The sequence below is a fragment of the Lissotriton helveticus genome, chromosome 4_1 (genome assembly GCF_964261635.1).
Source record: "Lissotriton helveticus chromosome 4_1, aLisHel1.1, whole genome shotgun sequence".
Classification (NCBI taxonomy): domain Eukaryota; kingdom Metazoa; phylum Chordata; class Amphibia; order Caudata; family Salamandridae; genus Lissotriton; species Lissotriton helveticus.
In genome coordinates this window covers 194,061,478-194,087,495 of record NC_136063.1, presented here as the reverse complement: position 1 = coordinate 194,087,495, position 26,018 = coordinate 194,061,478, and positions in this window count along the sequence as shown.

Genomic DNA, 26,018 nt, shown 5'->3' with positions numbered 1-26,018 from the left:
GGGCCAGTAGAAGTGGGTGACAAGCCTTTGGAAGGTCTTGTCTTGCCCCAGATGTCCTGTGAGAGGCACGTCATGAGCCAGACCCATTAGGAAGTTCCTAAAGCGCGCGGGTACCACCAGCACACGGGCTGCACCGGGCTCAGCAAACTTAGACTCACTATACAACAACTCATCTTCCCAGTAAAGGAAATGATTTTAGACGCTCCACCTGCTGCCTGGTCTGCCGCCTGTTGCCGCACACCAATGAGGGAAGGGCACTCTTTTTGCGCCTTGCAGAATTACTCCCTGGAGGGCCTATCTTCTTGCTGCCAGTGGGTCAGCTCAGGCAGGTCGCCCAGTTCGGCCACCTGTACCCCTGTAGGTTTCAGGGCATCCCCCTCAGGTTCTGCTTCTTCCTGGTCCGTGCGAACAGCTGGGGCTGGTTATCCGCACCCCCTACCTCTTCCTCTCTTGACAGGTCTCTGGGCCACTGTTTCAGGCTCCAGTCCTGCTGAATCACCCCTACTGGCTGCCATAGCACGCATGGTCACACAGATCCAAGCAGGCAAACCCAACATCTCCAAACGAGTTCGGTGTTCCACATCCTTCCATGGAGAACTCTCCGGGTCATTACCTAGCAGACAGTCTACAGGCAAAGCATCCCTGACAACAACTTCCAAGAGACCAGAGACCCCACCCCATTCAAAGGGAACACGCACCACTTTGCAGAGGCGCACTGAGCTGTCAGCTGCCACTACAAGGCTGAGTACATCGGGATTGACCTGCTCTTCAGACACCCACTGTCACCTCATGGATGTCACGCTGGCTCCTCTGTCTCTCAGAGCCTCTATCTCTCTTCCATTGATGATAACCTTCTGCCTGTATTTCTTAGTGTTAGGGGGCAGTAAGGTTTCCTGGACCATCTCTTGGTCTCCGAAAGAGACAAGGACCATAACTGCTAGTCCCTTCTCCCCACTAGAAATCAAATCCCGTCCCAAAGCTATACCTGCTAGCCCTGGGGCTAGAGCACCAGTGGGTGCTGGAGGTTTTTTGGGAAATCTAGGAGAAAAGTGGCCCACCTCATTGCAGTGATAGCAGGTAGGGGGACCCCTGTTGTCCCTGTTGTCTCTATTGCCCCGCCTGCCCCTAGGGGGCCATGGCTGTCTAGGTCTGGGGGGGTTAGGATTTCTTTCCCTGGGAACTATTTTGGGGACCTTGCGAGAACTCCTTTTGGTTACCCTTGTCCCCCCCCGCTCTTCTGCTGGGGACCCTGCCCACCTTGGGCTGTGTTATCCACAATTCCTCTGTGGACCCTGGTACTGGTGCAGCGGTCCGCCTCCTTAGCAAGCTCAATGGGGTTTGCCAGCTTGCTGTCTAAAAGATTCTGGAGCAGCTCTGGAACACAAAGACTACTCAAGTGCTCCCAACTAATTAAATGCAACAACCCTTATAATCAGTTACTTTGCTGTCCTTCATCCAACCTTCCAGTGCACGTGAGTACAAATTCACACACTCCATCCAAGTCTCAGACTCTCTCTTCTTAGAGTTCCTAAACTGCAGTCTGTACTCTGGAGTAAGTCCATACCTGAGACATAAGGCCTCCTTTATATTGGTGAAGGTCATGGTACCTGCTAACTCTAAGGGCTCTAGAGCACTCCTCCCAGACGCCTCAAAATGTTTCCATAGGCTCGCCCCCCAATGCTATTCAGGCACACCATTCATTCTCAATGCAATCTCATAAGAAGTAAACCAGGCATAAATATCCTCACTCCTATAGTAATTCTGTACCAGATCCTTGGGAATATATACTTTACCCCCTGCACTGGCTGTGCGATGCCACCATTTGAACTGGAATCCTCCTGCTTGGCCTTGATATCCAGTTCTCTCATGCTTACTTCATGAGCCTAAAGCGATTTATTGTCCTCCGGGGCACAGGCATTTTTGCTCTCCGCCGCCCTTTCTCTTTCTACCTCCAATTGCTTAAATTTCATTCTCAAGATTTCAATTTCATGATCTCTCACTTTTTGATTTACTTCTAATTCTTCTGGGGTCAGGCCCCGGCCAAAGTGGTTGCTGCCAGCCCTTGAATCAGGTCTGCTCACAGGCAATTCATGGGGCTGAAACCCCCCCCTTCCACTTGCACCATTTCCTTCTTGGGCCTCCCAATAGGCCTTCAAGATGCACTGCAGGTCCTCCTTCCTGAGGCTGCTCTTTATGGGGCACTCAAACTGGCTGCAGAATTGTTTAAGCTGTGCAACTTTGTAGGAATACAAATCCTCAATACAAAATTCCAATGCTGCCTCTTCCACACTGGGTGCCTTTCCATTCACAGACATGATGCTTTGAAGAGTTAATCAAAAATAGAACCAACCAAAAAAAAACGTAACCGTAGTATGCGGTGGTGTAGTGGTCTGCACACCAATCACTGTGGGTCCAGTACAAATACAAGTTCAAATCTCACTGCTGACCAACAATGTTAGAACTGGGGGTCTCTAGTTGGCAGGGGTAGGTACCACTGTCCAAATGAAGGCCCTTGCTTCTAGTCAGCGTAAGAAGGAAAGACTCTTAGACAACCTCTGCTCACCCCCGGGTAGCTTGGCACGAGCAGTCAAGGCTTATCGAAGGCAATGTGTAAAGTACATGTACCAACACTCACAGTAACACAGTGTAAACACCACAAACGGACTCCACAACAGTTTATGAAAATAAATCTATTTAATATAAACTACACAAGACCAAAACGACAAAAATCCAACATACAAAGTTCAAGAATATGGTTTCAAAAGAGTTCTTAAAGTTGCGATCAAATAATCCACAGTTGAGTGAAAAGTTCACAGTTACGTCACGTTTAGCCAACAATACCATTACATGTGACAAAGTTCCAAAACAGAAACTGTAGCGATGCGTCACTCCTGAGACCTTGGGGAGGCGATGCGACAGCCCGCTGGATGTAGCGGGCGTGATGCGGTGACTCTGGTCTGTATGGGGAGGGATGCGACCTTGTATGGATTCCGGTGCGGAGGTTCCGTAGTGAAAGAAGCTTGCAAAGGCACGATGCAATGATATTTGGAGATGCAATGATCTCCGGGGCGATGATGCGCGGACCAGCGGTGATCTTCCTCTCGCAGCTCCTTGATGCGATGGCTCTGCAACGACACTCGCAATGACGTGATGCGGTCCGCAAGCAAGGAGTGCTACGATCTCACCCAGCGACGACAGGCTCTGTGACGACACTCGCAGAGATAGTAATCTTCCCGCACCGGTCTGGTGCGACCCGCAAACGAAGGATGCGATGACTCTGGCAGCGGCAACAGGCGCTGCGATGATCTCGGCCTTAGTAACGGTGGGAATTTCCTCGCACTGTCGGGGATGTGCTCCGCAGGCGAGCAATGCCACAAAACTTGCAGAAAGTCTTTAAAAGCTTGGTTTCCAGCTTCCCAACACAGGTACAACTTCCAGAGGCACCACAAGTGGCCCAAGCAGTCTAGGAAGGACAGAACTCTCTCAGCAGAGTATAGGGAAGCTGGGGCTGAAGTCCTTTTGTTCCTGGGACTTCTTAACAGGGAGCCAGCTCTTCTCAGGCCCTTGGAGATTCTTTCAAGCAAGGGGACACAGCACCAAAAGCAAAGTCCTTCCCCTCTCATTGGCAGCAAAGCAACAGCAGGTCAGACCAGCAGAGCAACAGCAGGACAGTCTTCCTTCTTCAGTTTCAGCTTTCTCCTTGGCAGAAATTCATTCTTGATTCCAGGATGATCTAATTTTCTGTAGTCAGGGATCCTGTACTCATACCCCTAAAAGTCTTTGATCCCTTTGTGCAGGAGGGCTCTGAGCCCGGTCTGAACCAGTTCTGGGTGTTCCTTAAGCACTTTGTTTTCCTGGCCTCTCCTTTCCTTTCAGGGAGAGGGGCAAAGTCGTCAGCCGCCCAGCAGGAGGTGGAGCCAGCATTGTGGAAGGCAGGCACAGCCCTATTAAGGCCCAGGTGCTATCCTCTTAAGATGCAGATGCAGTTATTCAGCCTAGGGCTGACTCAGCCAACTTCCTGGGGGCTCCCAGCCCCTATAACTCTCAAACCAGACAGCCAATTCACAAACAGGCCAAGGCACACAGAAGGGTCAGACAAGAGAACAGAAACTTTCTAAAAGTTCTGTTCTCAAAAACAGGATTTAAAAACAACCTTTCCTAAAAGATGTGTTATTAAATTCTGAGCTCAGGAATACCAGACTTTTATGTCTTATCTTGCTCCTATGGGAAGATATGCTGGTAGCCACTGTAGCCAGCATCCCCCATGACAGCCTATGGGGCAAGATAGCCTTACAATAGTGAAAAACGAAAATGGTTGTAATTCACTACCCAAGCATGTCACCTGCACAAGTACATGATCTACCTTTCACATACACTGCATCCACATACACTGCATCCTGCCCAAGGGGGTACCTTGGGCCTTCCATAGTGGAGACCAATGTGTACAGAAAGGGAAAGGTTAGGCCTGGCCAATGGGGACACTGACCAGGAGGACATAGCAGTTCACAGAACTGCACACAGGCTCTGCGGTGGCAGGCCTGAGACACCATTTTAGGGTTACTCATGTGGGTGGCACAATCAGTGCTGCAGGCCCACTAGTAGCATTTGTTATCACCAGCCCTGGCACACTCAGTGCACTTTACTGGGAACTTCTTGGTGACACAAATATGCCAATCATGGATAACGAATCTCAATAACAATTTACACCGGGAGCACTTGCACTTTGACACGGAACAGCAGTGGCAAAGTGCCCTAAGCATCTAAACCAGCAAAAACGAAATCCAGCACAGCATCAAAAATACAGGAGGTAGAGGCAAAAAGATAGGGGGGAAACCACGCCAAAGATGCCAGGTCTAACAGGCAGGGAGTAGGTTATTGCACAAACCAGCCTGCTTAGGGAAGGCCATTAAAAAGTGCAAAGTGCAAAGCCGAAATCTGGTCAGACAAAATCTAAAATGTGTGTTGATGGTGAAAGACAGGTAAAATTGGGGATGCAAAGAGCGCTGGCTGATGTTGGGTTGCAGCCCTCCATCCTCCATGCTCATTACGATTTTTAATGATTTGTTTCACGTTTGGGTGTATGTTATCTGGATTGTCATAGTAATACCCAAGGCCTATTTCTCTGAATTTTCCCTTTACATAACCTTTACATAAAGTTGAGAGCTACTCTTAAATAAATCGAGGGGCACCCCATCCGGACCTGGGGCTTTTTAGGGGTATGGCTTTTTTGAGGGCCTCCTCCACCTCGTTCACAAAGAGCAAGGTGTTCAGAAGTTCAGTAGATAATTTGTTAAATGGGACCTCCTGACTTATTCCCAGATTAGTAATGCCATTCGGGTTAAATATTTTGGTATAATAGGATTCCCACATATCACCTGGTATTAAAATATCTATAGTCCTTGAGTCCACAGAGAATAGGGGCTAATTTATTATCTCCCAAAAGTTTTTAGAGTCTCTTGGTGCACCTGCTCTCTCTAGGTCCTCCCAAGCCTTTTTCTTAGGTCCTGTTTCCTCTGTGTTACTAAAAACTTATAGGACTACCTTGCATTCCTAATAAGTGTTCCATCTCATGGGCTGGTATGCAGAGCCTTCTTTAGGTCCTTTTGGGCCCTTGTACACTTAGCATCAAACCATTTGGTGCCATGTGGTTCCCTTGGTGCCAGTGAGCTCGTCAAAATATTTGCTGCATCTCTACAAATTTCCTGGAATCCATGCACAACCATATCAGGGGGGAGTCATGATCAAGGCATTTCAAGATCTTATATAAATTTGCCTTAACCATTTTCTCCTCAAATTGATAGGAGTTTATCTTATTCCATTTTATTCTTAAACCTTGATTTGAACTGTAGTGAAGGGGGCGACCATCTCCTTCCTTTTCTTGAGCAACTACATGTAAAGAGGCAATGAGCGGATTGTGGTCGCTAGTGTTGTTTGGCTCTACCTCAAAACCATCTACCAAAAAGCCTGAGTTGTTAGATATCAACATAAAATCAATAACACTTACCTTTCCTCTACCCATGTAGGTGGGATAGGGAGTTTCAGGATTACTAACCAGCGTATCCTTTAAACACAAATCATTTGCAACGGTAATATATTTTAAGGCCTCTCACTGTGGGGTATGTAAGAAGTGGGTTAAGGGTTCAGTATCTGTTAGCCCGAATACTTTTTCTGCACTGTGCCTACACAGAGTGCAGTTAAAATCCCCAACCTAATAGATGCACAAGGGTTGCGACATCCCCGCGGTTTTCTCAATTTTCTCTTTGAGATTTACAAGGATGTCACATCTATTTTAATTAAAGACATTATAGTACCAGTTAATTAAAATGTTTACCTGTAGCAAATTTGAATTCAAGAATAATTGGTACCAAGGTGAACTAACTACAGATTTAACGTTAATCAACCCATACTTTACAGAGATCAAAGTCGCAAGGCCTCCTTTCGCTCTTCCGGCGGGCGAGGCGATTGCATGCACATTAAGGGGACGGTAGCATCCAGTTCAATATCTTCCCCCGCCCATGTTTCCTGGATACTAATAATATCAAAGGACTTTACATACTTTAGCCAACTCTCATCCTTAAACTTTCAGGAGATGCTCGCTATCTGCCAGGAAATAATTTTCAAAGGTCTAATAATGCGCTGCCTACTTCCTTGTTCCTCCCTGTCACTAGGTTGTTATATTTAGCTTTGGTGACTTCCCTGCTGCCCAGCTGGTGTGGGTCTTGGAATGCCTGATTTCATCATAGAATCTTGGGTGCCTGGCTGGTGTGTGTAGTGGCAGTTGATGGCAGAGAAAGTTAAGAAGACAATAACCCCACCAGGAGTGGCCACCCTGCCACTCAGCCTGCCTGCCATCAACTGCCACTACACACACCAGCCAGGCACCCAAGATTCTATAATGACATCAGGCATTCCAAGACCCACACCAGCTAGGCAGCAGGGAAGTCACCAAAGCTAAATATAACATAGGTGTAACAGGAACTAAACCAATCCCTCCCCTGCATAGGTATAAGAAAATAGAGGGGCATGTTCGATCAACCACAGTCGACCGCCTATCATCACTAATAGGTGTGTACGGAAAAGTGCTTATATTGGCGACCGAGTGGTTTAGCCCCTTACTAATTCCTTCTATTCTACTTACTAGGCAGTGTGTTTCCCTAGGTAGCACATGTATCTCTATCAACTCACTTGGGTTATCTAGGTTATGTAATTCAGGTGATAGTCAATCAACGTCTGTTAGACCCGACAGTACCTCAAAGCGGTTGGGGTGAAGCCATGAGGCAAGCTGAGTAGGGGGGGATTCTATAAAAAGGGCACTGGCAGGGCCTGAAGCCCCCCGCTGGGGAAGGATAAAAGTAACCCAAGGGGCGGGCTTTTATGTTCAGTGAGGGGAAATCTCTAGTATGACGTAAAACAAATTCCATCCCTCTCTTATTGTTAAAACTCACAACTACACAGTTACCTTCTATATCCTTTTGCTTTTTCCCTAACCAGCTCACATGTCTTGCCATCATGATGTGCTTACCCCAGTTTACATGGGCCTGTGTATGACTGGTACACCAGTGGATAGATTCATTTATAAGGCTCTGACAGGTTTCCTGCCGACCTGAATAAAGGCTTGGGACTCCCATCAGAATCAACATGTAAGGAGTACATTCTGGATGAAGGTCTCGGACCGTATTTCTCTCCTGGAGGGATAGATCTGGGGCCCTGCTGGGCACCTCTTTGGACCCTTTGCGCCCACTAGAGTCCTTTTCAGTGCTCAGGGCATTGGGGTCTCATTGGGCATTACTGGACCTCCACCCTATGCTACCCAGCCAACTTGCCCAAACTTGCTAACCAGTTTGAGGGTCCTTCAGAACTTTACCACCCCCGTAACCCTTCTCATCAGCCAGAAACCTTGGTGTCAGGTTCAATAGCGATCTCTCTTGCAAGAATCAAATCAACCAAGCTTCTGCAGCCTGCTTTGGGAAACTCTACATGATCCGAAAAGTCTTCCCCTTCCTCCCTCTAGACTCTCGTCAGACTGTTGTCCACGCACTCATCACCTCTCACCTAGACTACGCTAATAGTCTGTATGCAGGGGCTCCTGCGTGCCTGATCAGACGTCTACAAAAGGTCCAGTATGAGGCTGCTAGGCTGATATACAACATCCTTTACCACCACTCGATCTCCCCCTACCTCTTGAAGCTTCATTGGCGTCCAGTGGCCAAACGCATCAAGTTAAAAAATCAATGGTTCTGGTCTTCAGATCACTACATAATACAGGCCCTACCTATCTGAGAACCTGGCTCAAACTTGTCCAGTCTAGCTGTAATCTTAGATCGAACCACCTTCACCTCCTCACATCCCCCCGCTCTCATCGTGCCAGAATGGGGGGTAGAGCATTTGCGGTAATCGCTGCAAAAACTTGGAATAGCCTGCATCTGCCATTGCGACTGTCTAATTCAGAAACGATTTTCCGCCGAGAACTTAAGACTTGGTTTTTCTCCTCTGCCTAATTTCCTCTGAGTTCTCTTACCCCTTTCTGCCTGTCCAAGCGCCGAAACACCCCTGTTGGGGCTAGCTGCTCGCTATACAAACTTCAAAAATAAATGTGGCTAGTATTATTGTGATAGTTACGTGATGTGTTAGATTCTACTCTTGGGATTGTGAGTCTATCTTAAGCTAATCTCTCACTCACAGTCCCATTAACAGTTGAAGTTGCATTGGAAATAAAATATTCACCTTTATCTGTCGGGCAATTGCTGACTACTCCGCGCCTCGTGGAATGCAGTGGGGGTCTGCAGAGGGGACCGCGGTGCTGATAAAGAGGCAGGCTTTTTTTTCCTTTTCGTCCCGTCTGAGCGCCGAGTCTGTGTGGTGCAGGTGAAGTCGGGACGTATGAGCTGTGTGAATAATAACTGTGTCAGCCCCGTGCCTGAGGTGCATCATCAGAGCTGTGTGAATGATGATGCTGTGAGCCCCGTGCTGAGGTGTATCATCAGAGCTGTGTGAATAATAACTGTGTCAGCCCCGTGCCTAAGGTGCATCATCAGAGCTGTGTGAATAATAACAGCTGTGAGCCCCGTGCCTAAGGTGCATCATCAGAGCTGTGTGAATAATAACTGCCGGCAGCCCCATGCTGAGGTGCATCATCAGAGCTGTGTGAATAATAACTGCGTCAGCCCCATGCTGAGGTGCATCATCAGAGCTGTGTGAATAGTAACAGCTGTGAGCCCGTGGCTGAGGTGCATCATCTGAGCTGTGTGAATAATAACTGCGTCAGCCCCGTGCGTGAGGTGCATCATCAGAGCTGTGTGCATAATAACAGCTGTGAGCCCATGGCTGAGGTGCATCATCAGAGCTGTGTGAATAATAACTGCGTCAGCCCCGTGCGTGAGGTGCATCATCAGAGCTGTGTGAATAATAACAGCTGTGAGCCCGTGGCGGAGGTGCATCATCAGAGCTGTGTGAATAATAACTGCGTCAGCCCCGTGCGTGAGGTGCATCATCAGAGCGTGTGAATAATAACAGCTGTGAGCAACAGCATACTCTTGCACACACTCTCACTGCTCACCAATTCAAAGTTTGCTAAAAAAATTATGCAACGCATTGTCATACACAATGCCAATAACTCAAACTTTAATGCTGCGAGACCTATTGCATTGTAAATGCTTGTTTTTCACTTGTTAACAATCAATGTTGAATGTATTGAAATAATTCCTGCCTGATATTTTTATTTTAAATATCATACATATGGAATTCATCACCTATGCTAAATACTACTAATTAACATATAACTAAAATCCTCTAAGCTACAACAAAAGGGCTATTTAGAAATCAGGAACAGCTTGATATGCTTTTATTCCAGTCATATAAAATGTCCACAAATAGTGCACTGACATTTTAATATTGGAATAGTATTTTGCAAACTGAGCTATGCACTAATACGTTGGTTCACAAAACTAATGACCTTAGGCAGAACAACAAATTATGTCCCTCTGTGATTGCCTGGCCTGTAAGAGACTGCAGACCACCATCCCTATCATTGCATTCTAAAATGTTAACGTCTTTTTCTTGTATTCTTCCTTAACTTAGGCAATTCTGCATTCTTTAAAAAATATGTTTTAGGCTTTGCAAAAACATCAGGGGGAGCAGGCAGTGGACCACTGCCTACAACCTATGAGCGGGTCGGTAATTCATTAGGGAAACTTTCCTTTCCAAATCGGACATAAGAGTGAGACATCGCTTGCACACTGTAGTATCAAACCTCTTTTTGGATATGTAGTTCACGCCTCCTATCTTGGAGATATTTATATTCCAGCATATTGTTAATGTTATCCAATGTACAATTCCTTCTCAGCCAGTGTGTTTGTGCTGAGTGCTGCTTAGAATTTTGGTGATTGATGATGCACATTGGAATGTTGGGAGCTGGTGTGCTGTGGAGTGACGGTTTAGAATGGCTGAGCAGGAGACAGGCTGCTCCTGGTGGGGCTCCTTGAAAGATCTTACCTACATGATGGTATATACAATAAAGACTTCTTGAATTACATCCTTCCTGCGTGGACCTTCATCACTACATATTTTGGCGACAAGGATGACGAAGAACCTACACCTACAAGAAGATCTAAGGAACATGGCCTACAAATCAAGACCTGAGGATGAAACAAGCTATACTTTAGACAGTCACTGGCAACAAAAAGGAAAAGAGGAGGTATCCACAGGTAAGGAAATGCTGCGAACAAGGTACAAGCTACATTTACTTACAAGAAAGAATTTCGTCACAGAAAAGTTAAAAACACATCTACAGTGTCCTCACCACCGGACAGCCCTCTCCCTTGCGTGTTGTGCTCTTCTTCATTACCTTCATTGTACTTTGTTTACATCTACTGCCTGCTCTTACAGGCAGACTATTCATCTCTGTCACGCTGGTGCATTCCCAGGCACACACTCTAGGACCCTGATTTTTACTACAATGTGGCATGTACTGGAGTCATTCTGCTGCCTACGCTTTGTGACCTTGTACACATCTACACTACGTTTTGTGGACTTACAAACTTTCTACAAGTGGTACTGTTATTGTGACCGCCTCCATACTACTGAACAACCGGGCGAACACCCACACACTATCTACAACTCCTGAAAATTGATTTGGGTTATTTCACTTCTTGTCTCACGCTTTTGCTGGACACATCAGCATCACACTGTCTTACATTCGTGTTTGCCACTGTGGGCAAAGTGGTGACTGACCGTTGTCCACGAGTCAACCAGGTCTGTAGTGTTTATTTTGTGCCTACGTATCTGTTTTCATCGACTGGAGTATGGGTCTTTACACATTTATTGCAACGTGACTTTTCCAGTTCACATTATGTGGCACTCAACTTGTGTATTTTCTCTCATGGCGATTTGTAAACCTGACATCGTCACAAGAAAACGTTGGAGGCCTGTTCAGCGGCAGTTTAAACGGTTAAAAATGTTCGTTATCTTGTGCACGCAGCGCTTACCTCATCAACGAAGCAACTCATGTCTTCTCGAGTTCCCTCTGTGACGTCAAACTCGGAAGTCTGCCTTTGCTGCTTCTTGATGTCTGCCCGCAACAACGCGCTGTGAGCTATCCGGCGCTGCGTATCCTATGTACCACCATGTTGTGATTGCATCCAGAACTCAAGTGTTTGGTTTACTCTGACAGATTGTGTGTAACATCCACGTTCATTTTAAGCTTACACAGGACGTCCCACACATAGGAATGAATGGGAAATGATTCCTTAATTGCGAATTCGCAAATTGCGAATTCGCAAATAAGGAAGATTAAGAAATCGCTAAAAATTTGCAATTTTTTACATACATCCCACTTTGCGATTTCTAAATAGCGATTCCTTAAAAATCGCTATTTAGGAATCGCAAATGGTTAAGTTGATTCATCTGCCCAGTTATCTACAATAAAGCCTTCTTGAATTACATCCTTCCTGCATGGACCTTCATCACTACGCACACCCTTCCTATTTCCAATTCAGAAAGTACAACAAAAGTCTTTTTATGAGTTGGATAGAATTTTCCAAGTTGTGAAAACGATTTCGTACATAAAGTAAAGCCATTTTGCTTTTTGGCTTTGCAGAGTTTCTAATCTTAAAAGGGCTTTGTGCATGAGGCCCTAGGTCATGATCAATGCTACTGGTCTCAGCCTAAACCAAACAAAGTGATTGCCTTTCCAAATCATTTGTCATAACTCTCATAAAGCAGTATACAAATAATATTCAAAATGTATGGGATAATACAGACTGCATATTTCTTTTTGGGGCTAAGCCTCATAACTTCCTTTAAAGTGGTATTTTATAAGACCATGTCCTGATTGATGCTACTGGCCTTATGTTCTAGGTTCTTAGAAATTAACCATTTGCAACTATATTTCCAAAATATTTAGTGGGTTGTCAGCAACTAAGTCCCATACTAAAGTGGTACTTAAATAATATTGAAGAGAGAAGTGTGGCTCAATGGTTAGAGCGGCAGACCCTGATGCAGTAGTCTGACCGGGACCAGGGCTCAATTCCCGCCTCGGCGGGTCTCGGGCTCAATTTCCTCGGACCTGATAATTCTCGCCTTGGTGCCTATTCTAATCATGAGTCCCACTCTGCACCTCTGGGCAATAGCTTGCTTAATCTCTACAACAGCCCCAACAACGCTGAGGATGCCTGACTTCACCTTGGGGGTGCCCAGGAGTGGGCTCCTCACAGGGAAAGGCCAGGAAGGGTTCCTCGGCGGTATTTGTACACCTGTCGAAATGCCTACGGGTAGTTGTGCGCTATACAAGTGCGTAATCATTTCATCATTTCATTTCAGTTGTGATCAGAACTACTGGCATTGTATATACAGTGCAACATTTGCAACTACTTTTTCAAGGAGTCAAAACTTTCATGTGCAAAACCTTACTTAAAGGTGACCTTAAAATTCTGAAATGCACATGCGGCTGATTGAAAAGCCAGGTCGGGTTATTAAAGGCACTCAATGTGTCATCGCAGGATTTTCTATGCAGATTTGGGGAGGATCCCCAATATTTTCTCCTCTTTTTGTTTCAAATGCCTAAGTTTCAACAAAATTTCCAAGGAATTGTTTCCAGTGGAGCTCTACAAACTCCCTTTAAATGGCCTAAGAACGCATACTAAGTTATGAACAGTTGTACTGGATTCTTATGGATAAAAATGTATCATTTGTAAATAAATTTGACTCGGGCAGAACCCCAAAGTGTGTGAAGTGATAAGTAAATAGCAATAAGAGTTTACAAGTAATACTTGGGTCATGTGAATTGCAATATTGGCAACCACATTTTCCATACAATGTTTGGGCAGGAGCCACCAACCTTCCATGTTAGGTGGCATATAAATCATAACAAGCTGTTGCAAATGTACTGATCTCATATTCTTAAAAGATGCAATATTTTAGCTAAACTCCAAGATCATGGTTAAAGAAATATTTATACCAGGCCAATTGTCAACCATTGTTACTGCACTTAGAATGAATTATCTGCAATTAACTATATCCAATTTTTCAAGTAGTTCCTTTCAGAACCAGGAATCACTATTGTAACGTGTGCTTTTTTGAGACAATGAAAATGTGAAAATGTTTGTGTCTTTAGCGTATTGTTAGACCTGGCATGGTGTGGTCTTCCCCCAAACATTTTGCCTTTCACCCATCCTTTTTTCTGAATTCATTTTTGCATTAGGGCTCTGTGCGATTTACCACTGCTTTGTGCTCTCTCCTTACAACATGGTAAAATTGGCCTACACCTGATTTAATATACTTCTAAGTCCCTAGTATATGGTACCAAATGCACACAGTGCCTGGAAATTAAATGCTACTAGTGAGCCTGCAGTGCTCATTGTGCCACCCACCAATGTAGCACTTTAAACTATGTCTCAGGTCGGCCATTGAAGCATGTAGTACAGTTCTAACCTGTCAAATCGTCCTGGAAAAATAAAACCTTTGTCAGGCATAAACCTTTCTTTAATCCTATAAGTCATCTGTGAGGTAGGCTGTACACAGCCCATAGGGCAGAGTGCATTCATTTAAAAAGTGGAACATGGTATTGACAAAATACTACATTCGCTTTTGACTACTGTAAGGCCTACCTCTTTGTTTGATCGGAAACAGGTAGAAGTGTCATCCTTAGTATAATAAGAATTGTAATTTAAAATCTCCTTCAAGGCTAAAGTCAGGTTTTGGCCACAATTCTGAAATTGGCACTTTTAGAAAGTTGGCTTTTTGTGGTCCTAACCATTTGGTGCCTGTTGTCAGTCTAATGGGTCACATGACCCTGCAGTTAGATTTCATGTTTTCCTCTCAGCCAGTGAAACAAAAGGGCTTAGATGTTGGCAGGATGGGCCATCCTGACAGAATAGGTGGGGAGCTGTTCCCTTCCCCACTTGCAATGCATACAAAAAGAAACCTAACACTAGTGTCTTGTCACCTTAGACTTCTTAAAGCATTGGCAGGGGAAAGAAACTACTTTCCAGCCAGTACCAGATGTGGGGGTAGCCTAGAAAATGTACACACTTCAAAGACTGACAGAAGGTATACATATTGTGTATTTTTTTTTTTTTAGGACACCTGAGAGACCTGCACTGGCTCCCGATCAACAAGAGAATCACGTTCCGACTCCTCACCCACGCACACAAAGCCCTGCACAACCAAGGCCCAGGATACCTCAACAACCGACTCAACTTCTACACTCCGACCCGCCAGCTTCGATCGACCAACCACGCCCTCGCCACCGTCCCCCGCATCCGAAGAGCCACCACAGGAGGAAGGTCCTTCTCCTACCTGGCAGCCAAGACATGGAACTCCCTCCCCACCCACCTTCACCTCACCCAGGACCACCTCGCCTTCAGGAAGCAGCTCAAGACCTGGCTGTTCGAACAGTAGCCCCCCCAAGCGCATTGAGACCCTCTGGGTGAGTAGTGCGCTATATAAATGCCTTGATTGATTGATTGATACATATTGGATCCTCGGACCAAGTCTTCATTGCAAGTCTGGATCTGTTGAAGCCCTGAGAAGGACTGCCTCAGATGCTACACTGCTGCCTGAGGCCTGTCTTGAACCTCAGAGAGCGCCCTTCTGCTGCCAGAATAATGCCCTGCTGCTTGAGGCTTGCCTTGCTCCCCAGAAAAATGCACTGGTGCTTGAGGCCTGCCTTGTTGCTTGAACCCAGAGTGACTGAAAAGGCCAGTTGGCTGGCATCCTGTCAGACCTACATGGACATAACAAGTCCACAGGCCTTAAACCCTGCTACTGACCCCTGCTGGAGTGAGTCCTAACCCCCCAATCCTGGACCTTTCCTTGTATTGTTAAAGATGCTGCTCCTGCCTAACCCTAAAAGTTGGGAATTGGAAAGTTTTCCTCAAAAAGTGGCATGAGGACTAAGAGAGGACTTAATGCTCTCCGATCTGCCCAAGGTGCATCACCGGTCAGTCTGACTCTGCAGTTGCTCCTGCTACGTTCTCCGCAGCAGTAAATCCTGTTCAGTGGATCCTCTCACAGAAGGTATCTGGCCAGCCTAGGTCCTGGCACTTGGTCCCGCTGGATAGTTTCAACTACCAAAAAAGTGAAAAAGTCTGAAGGGAAAATTCTTTGCTGTGACTCAGGCCAGTGGCTCCTCGATGACACTGGCTCCTCCTCATACACAGCCACCTGCCTTGCCATGCTGAATTGTACCATCTCAGTAACATTCCTTCAAAGTTGCTTCTACATTTGAAGGTAGATTTATACCAGGTGTAGTTAGCTGGTTCTCTGTATAGTGTACTAAAACAAAGTACACTCACTGTGCAGATAGTCCAGTGAGTCCCTTATTTGTATAAAGTGGTAAATGTAAATAATACTAACGCTCTATTTGTGGTAGTGTGGGCGAGCAGTTAGGCTTATCGGATGGTAGTGTTAAGCATTTGTTGTGCTCATGGAGGCAATAAATTAGACGCACACTCTCGTATAAATCCAAGACCAATTTGCGGAAATAATACTTATTTTTATAAAATTTTCAGACCAAGAACTTCATTCACAGGCTAATACTACATTTCTTGTTATTTATCAAAGTTCGAAACAGAGTTCACTATTGTGTGTAATTACGCACAATAAATTCCGATGGGAGACAATAAAAAAATCCATATTAAATTTTATGGTTGGTTCTAGGGATTCACCTTTGAGGTTTAGAGTAGCAGCAGGCCAAGGTCCAATGTTCCACCACCCGATCTTCGGTAGAGTCCTGGATTCGGCTAGGAGCAGGGTGATAAAGACATTGGTAACTGGTGGGATACGAAGAAGGGGAACCAGGCTGCACAGGGAGACTTTTAGACACGTCCGAGGGCTCCCAATTGGTGGGCTCAGGTCACAAGAGCCACAGGAGCATGGGAGCACAGCTTGATCATTGGTACCCTTTATGGGTGGGCTGGGTGCAGACCAGGTTGGTCAGCCAGGCTCTGTATGTCAAGATGGTCACAGCAGCCAGGGGCAAGCAGGTTGCAGGGATGATTTCTGGACAGCTGGGACACTCACAAAGTGGGTCTCAGGGGTTCCGATGTTCATCAACAGGTGCTTGCTTTCCTGGCAGTTGGAGTCCAGAGTGGACTCTTTGGGTCGGTGTTGATCATAGGTGGTGTGGTACTCCAGGGATTGGAACGGCACAGCTCTGGTAAGTCCTGGTGTCTTCAAACTCATTAAAAAGACATATCTGAGCTCCCACAGCACAGTACCTCTTCCTGGATGGCTGCAGTGTAGGTCGGGCCGAGGAGGTGCAAGTCAATTGGCTGGACTGTGCAGGTTCGATGCCTGCGATCTGCAGGGGAGTAGCTCATCTACTCCAAGGGAGTTCTTGGGCAATTTGTGAAGGGCTTGAGGTCTTCTGGGGTTCTTAGAGTCTTCACAGTAGCAGGACTAGTCAGTCCACCACAATGGTTGAGTCTGTCAGTGGCAGGCAAGGTTTTGATTACAAAGGCTACAGCAGGCACTCGGTTCTCAGGTTTCAGCAGCTCTTCTTTGTCTGTTTTCTTCTTAGGTCCATCAAATCTAGAGTTCAGGGTCTAGGAGGGCCACCTAAATACTAAATGTGGGGGTGTTGAAGGGAATGGAAGCCTCTTCCTTTGATCCTATGTGGAGATTTGAATATTAATATGAGCTGCCAGGTCGCCATCCATAGGGAAATGTATCACGGGGGTAAACCCAGAGTTTTTAAATCTTTGGCACAACTTAAGTCATTGCATTGGCTAGTAGATGTTTGGGCGGTGAAAAAGGAACTGGAACCTGGGTTTACGTACTTTTTTGTGCCTCCCCAAACACATGCAAGATTGTATTACTTTTTAGTGTCACATGAACTTTTAAGTGGTTGTACAATAAGTTAATTCCCTAAAGTTATGTCAGACCATGACCCCCTGTTGTTAGAATTTAATATCGGGACCCAACCCTTACAGACATGGTGGTCTTTTAACAGGCCTCCTTTAACTGAAGAGGGGTATACACAAGAATTGGGGGAATGGATCCCTAGGTTTATTAAAGAGAATCTACGAAGCACTAACTTAGACATAGTTTGGAATACAATAAAGGCAAGGGTCAGAGGCGACACATTGCAGTATGGCTGGTGGGTTGAAAAAAGGTTAAAATCCACCTACAGACTCTGTATGAGGTCTTCGTCAAGGCAGAAGATGAGCTAATTGAGATCCTAACGGTAGGGGGTAATGCGGTGGTGGCTCAATCAAAGATTATTACTGCTAGATCTGCCATTACTGAGATTTCTTTTAATAAATCGGCTGGGAAATATTTGGCCAGGAGGAGCAGGGTCTACAAGAATAGTGAGAGAGTGGGTCATATGCTGGCTGTACATACCAGGGAAAAGACGGTCCACACCCAGGATAGGGAAATTAGAGATCCTGTTGCTGGTTTGATTAACAAACCAGGAACAATCCTCGGTGCATTTCAAATTTTTTATCAAAGATTATATACAGAGGATATTCAGGCCAGGGATGAAGAAATTGAGCATTATCTTAAGGAGTTAAGCCTGGGTCGATTATCTGAGGTGGAGAGAGACAGTTTGGATGAGCTAATAACATTAGATAAGGTAACCAAAGCTATAGATTCAATTCCATCAGGTAAAGCCGTGGGCACTGATTTAATTCCTGGAGAATTTTATAAAAAGTTTATTTCTCAACTTTCTGCACTAATGCTGGAGGTGTTTCGCAGAGCACAATTATATATGGTTTCCCCCGATTCCTGGAATAATGCTAATATTATAGTTTTTCTTAAAAAATGAAAAGCAGCCATAGAATTGGGATCGTATCGCCCAATCACGATAGTAAATAGTGATGGTAAAATATTTTCATGAATCTTAGCGAAAAGATTAGCCACAGTTATTACAAAGTTAGTTTCCACTTTCCAACATGGGTTTGTACCAGGGAGGGGCACGACTTAGCATATCTGTTGTATAATTAAGCTTTTTGATTATACAAAAGTGTCAGGAGACCCAATGGCTGCGATTTTTCTCGATGCGAAAAAAGCTTTCAACAGGGTCTCCTGGCCCTTTCTATGGTCTATCATGGAAAGGAAAGGTTTGAGAAAAGGTTTTATTGGAGCTATTAGGTGTATATACCAGGCTCCTGTGGCCAGGATAGCCTTGAATGTTGACCACATCTGATGTAATAAAGATCAATCTGGGCACACTGCAAGGGTGCCCCATCTCACCATTATTATGTGCATTATATATAGACCCTTTAATTTGTAGAATTATTAAGAACAATAAGATACAGGCCATTCATTGTATTGGCGGGGATACAAAGCTGTTAGCCTACGCTGATGATCTTGCCATAATCACAGCTAATCCATCGGAGACTATTAAGGAGGTAGAAAAGGAAGCTCTCGATTTTGATAAAATATCAGGTTATATTCTTAATAGGAACAAGACACTGATTGTGAAGAACTCCAGGGCAGATCTGAATGATACTCATTTAGTGAGAAATGCTCGATATCTTGGGGTGGAGATCTCTGCTAACGTGGGTGAAATTGTACAAATCAATATGGAGTCTCTGCTCCATAAGACTAAAACTGATTTTGATAGAATGAACTGTCTCTATCTCACACTCCTGGGAAGATGTAATGTTATGAAGACGTTGTTCTTGCCCAAAATGTTATATTTTTTTAGATCTATCCCTGTGGAAATTAATAAGGGCTGGTTTTCTGCATTTAATCAATTAATTTCAAAATTCTTGTGGGCAGGGAAACAGTCCTGTAGAGCGTTAAAATATATGACTCTATCTAAAGACAGGGTTGGTCCGTCCCTGATCTCCAGATCTACTATTGGGCCGTAGCTTTACAGCATATGACAGAATTGCTGGGAAAAGAGAGTGTAGTAACAGAGGAACCATGTTATAGCTGAATATATAGGTTAGTTTTAGGGGAGGAAGTCCAAGGGTGTTTTATGCAACACATTGACTTTGCGTATTTTAAAAGAGTGAGATTTAAGATTCTGCTGTGAGCACTCAAAATTTGGACTGCAGTAAGGAAAAAATTTAAAGTGAATAAGATACATAGATATACCCCTTTTGCTGATAACGATTTATTACCGGAAATTTTCCAAGACGGCAATATGAAAATATGGATAGACAAGGTCATCAGATATATTAGTGACCTTATGGCAGATGACACAATATACTCGTTTGATATAATTAAGAAGAAATTTGAGGTCGGAAATAATCATTTTTTTAAGTTCTTACAAGTCAGGTAATTTCTATCTAGGAAAACAATCAGAGGACATAAAGTCCCTTTACTGGAGGTGGCTCTTGGGTCTCCTGCATCAATCTCCAAATTGTATGAATTACTTAGCAATTTAAAGGAGGATGATCTCGTGAAACATACCGATCATTGGCAGGAACAGCTACAAGCAGGGGTAGGGGAATGTGAGGATTCCTTGTTATTAAGTCAGACTGCATTCTTCTCGGTTAACTTACAAGTGCAATGTTTTAAAACCTGGATGAATCTATTTATTACACCAGCGCGGATCTTTAAATGGGGTGGCTCTACTGGGATCCACTGTTCACGCTGCAGCTGTCATGCTGCAGATAGCGTCCATATGTTTGTAACCTGTCCCAAATTGGCAAGTTTGGTTGGAGAAGTGGGCAACTATCTGAAACATATGTTGGGATTCGAGGTGGACCTTACGCCTCAAGTTATTGTGCTTGGAGTATGCAAGCAAGTTATGACAGTTCCAAATCAGGCTATGCTCTTCGCGGTGATGGCGGTGTTGAGGTTATGTTTGCCCACTATTTGGCTAGATAAAGAACCCCCCTCAGTATATTGCTGGCTGGGGAAACCACTAGCCATTTATCATTGGGAGAAAGCGATATATGCACAATCCGGCTTAAAATCTAAGAAAAGTGGGCTTAAAATTTAGGCTCCAATAATCAATTGGGTCATCGAGCCCACAGCTTGATATTATTAATGCATGTCAGCTAGCTTGTAGCAGAAACATTAAAGTAAAGAGGTTAATTGTTTGGTTCTTACCATGATTTGATTTTTCACTGTAAGTTAAAGTCTTTGGTTAGAATAATCACAGGTGTAACCCAAATTAGTTCTCTTAGGTTTCACTGAGGGGGTGAGCGGGTTGGTTAGGGTAGGCTGGGGGGGTCTAAAGTAAGAAGGGAGAGCTAAAAGACAAATTACAGACATCCTGTTCATAAGTATTGACATGTTTACAGTATAACTGTATTTTCATTTTAAGTTCAATGTATCTGTGGGATGTCAACTAAAGATTTTTTTTTTAAAGGGAATGGAAGGTATTAGCCAATGGGCTACCTACCTTTAAGGTGTCTACACCGTCATATGACCACTTCCGTTGGGAAGTGGGCATAACCCCAACCTGGTTGGCTAATTCTCTCCAGGACAAGGAGTAATTGAAAAAATTGAGTCTACATCACCTGCCCCACCTTAGAGGTAGTGCTGACTGAATGTGGACACACCTCCTAATCTATCTAAGTTTCCTGCCTGTCCTCCCATCAGAAGTGAAGCCCAGGACAGGGGTGTTGGTATCCTCCACTAATTGGAGATGCCTGATTTGCATTTCAAAGGTGGCATCACCTTTGAAGCTTCCCACCTTGGTATGTCTTTCCGGCCTGGAGGAGGTGTGAAGCACCTCCGCCGTGAGCAGCCATTGTTCCTGGCCTCTGAGAGTGACAGCTCTCACCCCATGATGTTTGAAACATGTCTGATGGTGGCAGGCTAGTTAAGACTAGGTTTGGTAGGTTTTCAGAGGGCACCTATAAGGTGCCCTCTGTGTGCATTTATTAATAAATCCAACACTGGCATCAGTGTAGATTTATTAAGATAAAAAATGTTTCAACCAAACATCCCTGGATACAGTGAAGCCATCATGGTACTGGGGAACCCTTAATGACGGGTGTCCAACCCATGTACTCTATATTGCTTCCCTGCGCACTTACAATATCCAAGAATGGATTTTATAAGGTCATATCTGCTCAGGCAGTAATGACCACACATGTGATATAGTGCACCCAGGCTTAGGATAGTAAGGTCTCATGCAGTGTGTTTGGGCATAGCACACAAGGATCTGTGCCATGTCAACTCTTCAGTTTTCTCTGCACCAAGACATCCAGCCTGCAATGGCAGTTTGCAGGATCTTAGTGAGGGGACCCTAGGGTGGCACAATTCATGCTGCAGCCCTAGTGGACCCTATTCAGGCCCAATGCCCTAGGTAACAGGGATTACATTTACTAGGGACTTAAAGGGGTTGCTGAAGCTGTGCCAATTATGGTACAGTTTTGGGAAACAGCACTAGTACTGGGAACCTGGTTAGCGGGGACCCAGTGGACTTTAATGTAACCCTGGGCAAAGCACTACGCTACGCTTACATAGTTTGCAAAGTTTGCGCAACTTCACACTACGCGAACTACACGTAGCACAGTGCAAACATGCATAGCGTAGTGCAGCGGTCATTTTTTGCCTGCTCGCGGTTCTCTACGTCAAGTTGGCGACCGCGAGCAAGCAAAATGACATCCTCGCAAGACTCGCGAGCATGGAAAATAAACCTCCCGGCGAGATTCTCAATGCGGGGAGGTCAGGTTTCTCATTGCGAGTGGTCGCACATGCTCGCGACGGCTCGCAATGAGAAACTACCAGTCCGCTTTGAGAAAGCTGCAGCCTGAGTAAAAATCTACTCAAGTGGCAGAAAAGTACAGCTCGCACTGTGCAAGATGCTGTTTTCAATGATTGCACCATGCCGGATGCTTGTCCGCACTGTGCAATCATTGAAAACGACATCTTGCACAGTGCGAACATGCTACTACGCAGTTCGCGTAGTGCTACGCGTAGCTCACGTAGTACGCAATAAACTTTGCGTAGCTACGCGTAGCGCTACTTCGCGAACTACGCCCACCCCTACTTTAATTCGAATTTTCCAGGCAAAAAGTGAGGGCTAACCATGTCAAAAGAGTCACTTTTCTACATGACCCTCCTCAAATGAAAGAAGATGAAACTACCGTTTCCTTTGAGTGTCTTCATCTTCAAAGTAGAAGAACCTGGAAAGGTCACCTGCAGTGGCATGGGCAGTCCCAGGTCTGCATTCCACTGTAAAGTCCATTCCCTGCAGAGATTTGGACCACCTTAAGAGTTTGGAGTTTTCACCTTTCATTTGCATGAGCCATCAGAGAGGCCTCTTGTCAGTTTGAACTGGGAATTGAGAACCAAACAACTGTGGTCTCAGCTTCTTCATAAACTAAACCACAGCAAAGCTTCCCTCTCAATGGCACTTAAACACTGCTCTCTGGGGAGTAAGCTCCTTGTTAGAATTGGGGGTCTCTGGTTGGCGCAAGTATGCACTTGTGACAAGCAGGGACCCTCTCCTCCAAGTCAGGGCGAAGGATGACCCCTTAGAATTACCCTTGCTCACCCTCTAGGTGCGTGGCGTGAGCAGCCAAGGCTTTTCTTCAGGCGTTATTCAGTTAAGCATTTTTAATCACACACACATTAAACTGTACCAATCCCCCCACAAATGGACACCAGGCTGTGGATATATGTAAAAATACGATCTCTTTTATGTAAAAATATAAATATCTCAGATCAAACTTATTCACAAGACCAATAACGTTTTTCTTTATGCCACAAGATGATAAAAACAGGCAAATGTTATTTGTTATATTTCAAAAGTGGTTTCTCTCAAATTCAATAGTTCTCTTTGCTTTATCTCTCCCTAAATGAAGTCTCTCTCTAAGTTCGGTGGGTTTTGGAACCACCCCGGGCCTTCGGCGTGCCTTGCAGCGCCTCTCTTGCTCTCCGCTGTGAAATTGATTTAGCCCCTACCGCGGCTCACGCATCGGGCGTGAGCACTCCTGCGCCGGGACCGGCTCTTCCCCTCGGCTCGGGGACAGAGTCAGTTGCGGGCCGGCTCGGCGGTGCAGGAGGACTCTGGGGACAGCGCGGCAGGCAGGGGAAGCTCGGGGTCCCTAACGGGGACGCGTAGACTTCTTCCTTCGGCTCCCAGGCAAGGAGCGGTTTCGATGACGGGGAAATAACAAGTTGCGGGCCCCGAGCCCGGTGATGATTCACTACCACTTCTTCTGTAAGGTCCTGGGGAAGCAGGGATGGCCCGCACTCTTTCAGTGCGTGGCGGAGGCACCTTCGGACTTTGTCACGGCGGCGGCTTCAGGGGGCAGGTGCGGCCCGGCTCCGACAGTACTACACATACTGGGGGCACTTTAGGGGGGTGGCACGGCCTCTTCTCAGACACAAGGATGAAGCGGGGCGGCCGGGTACACTTGAGACGTACGGCGGCTGCCCGAGGCGTCGATCACCCTCAGGCTTAAGAATTCCTGCGGGAGGGGCGAGAGGGAGCACACAACGCGCTCCAGTAGCAGGCGGCAACAGGGGAGCAGGCGGCCCGGTCCACGGGGAAGAAAGCGACTCTAAGCAGAGCGAGGCTCTCACAGGACACGGGCTGCCAGGCTCCTGGGTGTCACGGCCCTAGGAGGGGGCGAAGGGGCACAAGGTCTCAGCTCCAGCAGAGAAGCACACGGCCAGATAAAAGCGAGCGAAGGCACCTTGAACCCACTAGTCCTGGGCTTCAGTTCAGGGGGCAAGCTCAATCAAGCCCTTGGAGAATGTTTCAAAGCACAAAGCAGCAAAGTCTCTTTACAGTCTTCTTCCTCTCCTTCCTCAGCAAGGCAAGCAGCAGGCCAGTCCTTCCAGCGTCTTCTTCTCCTTCTATTCGGGCAGAGGTTCTTTGTGGGAAACAGGATTCTGATTTACAAGGAGCAGGGCTCCTACTTTTATACAGCATTTCTTTTGTCTTCTCAGGCCAGGGGGGCCTTTGCATAACTGCTTTCAGTCTCTGAGTACTTGTTGGGTGTACTTCTGGCTTCAGCTTTCAGTGTGAGTGCAGGCACATCAGACGCTCCACAGGGAGGCGGAGCCAGCATTGTGTGGACAGGGGCAGCCAGGAGTACCTTGATGACAATGCTTCGCCCTTCCTGGGCCAGGTGCAGGCTGAGTCATCAGTCGCTCCTCAGGGGGGCGGAGCCAGCATTGTGGTGGCAGAGCACAGCCTGATTAAGAGTCCAGGGGCACTCCTACCTCCCACTAAGGTGTAATCCTTGCATTCACCACCTGTCACCCCCCAGCCCTGTCACTCACACAACCCAGACAGTCAGATACACATCCAAGCAGAGGCGGGCTGAAATGGTTAGGCAAGCAAATGCTAACTTTCTAAAAGTAGCATTTGCAAACACAGGATATTAAAATAAACTTTGCTAAAAGAAGTATTTTATTATTCTGAGTTCAGGCATACTAAACATTATTTTCTATCATGTTCCCTGAGCCTTCTGGGATTATAGAGTGTAATAATTCCAGCAGCCCATCTGGCCTAAAGGGAACAGGTAGCCTCACAATAGTGAAAAACGAATTTGGCAGTAATTCACCATTAGGACATGCCACACTCATCAGAGCATGTCCTACCTTACACTTACAATGCACCCTGCCCTTGGGCCTACCATAGGGATGACTAATATGAAGTTAAGGGAAGGTTTAGGGGCTGGCAAGTGGGTGCACTTGCCCAGCCAGCATGACAGTACCAGACTGCACGCAGGTTCTGCAGTGGCAGACCCTAGACACATTTTAAAAGGCTGCTTCTGTGGGTGGCGCAACCAGCGCTGCAGGCCCACTAGCAGTATTGGCATTTACAAGTCCTGGCACTCCTGGTGCACTTTACTGGGGACTGACAGTAAATCCAATGAACCAATCATGGAAATCAATTACATATACATTTTGCACAGGGAGAGCATATGCACTTTAGTACTGGTCAGCAGTGGTAAAGTGCCCAGAGTCATTAAACCAACAAAAACAGGTCAGAGAGAATATTGGAGGAAGGCAAAAAGTTCAGGGATGACCCTGCCAAGAGGGCCAAGTCCAACACAACCCCCTTCCAGCCAAAACGCAGGGTAGACCAATCACCACTGTGATGAGCTTCCCTGCTTAGGGCGATAGAACATGGACCTGGCCCGCAACAGCAGGGGCACATTCCAGTTCTACGCCAATCTGAACCTATTTCAAATCCTCTGTCCATACTCTTAGGGTCCACCCCGATAATCCATGGGGCACCCTTTCCTTCCTCTGTGGACACCACCTGTGCAGCCTCTAACCTTAACTTGCTCACAGGTGTGTCCCAACAGACCGACATCAATTCCCAGTGGCCACTGACAGTAGTCAGGGCTGAGACCCAGGCCTCTTGTCTCTCAGGGCTCCCAAACCTCTGTGGCCTCAGAGAGCGGGGGGCAGTAGCCCCAGGTGCTTGGCACCCTTTGTCCACTCTCCCTTCTGTCAGGTCAGGTATGTCATCCTGGCACTGACCCACCAGCCCCAGGCCTGTACCTGGCGGCTGGACCAAAGACTGGGGTGGGCTCTCCCACACCCGGTCCTCCTCCTTGGGGCTCTGTACACTCCCACCTGGAGTGGTACCCCCTTCCAGAATTGTCAGGGCACCTGTGGCAGGTGATTTGCACAATTCT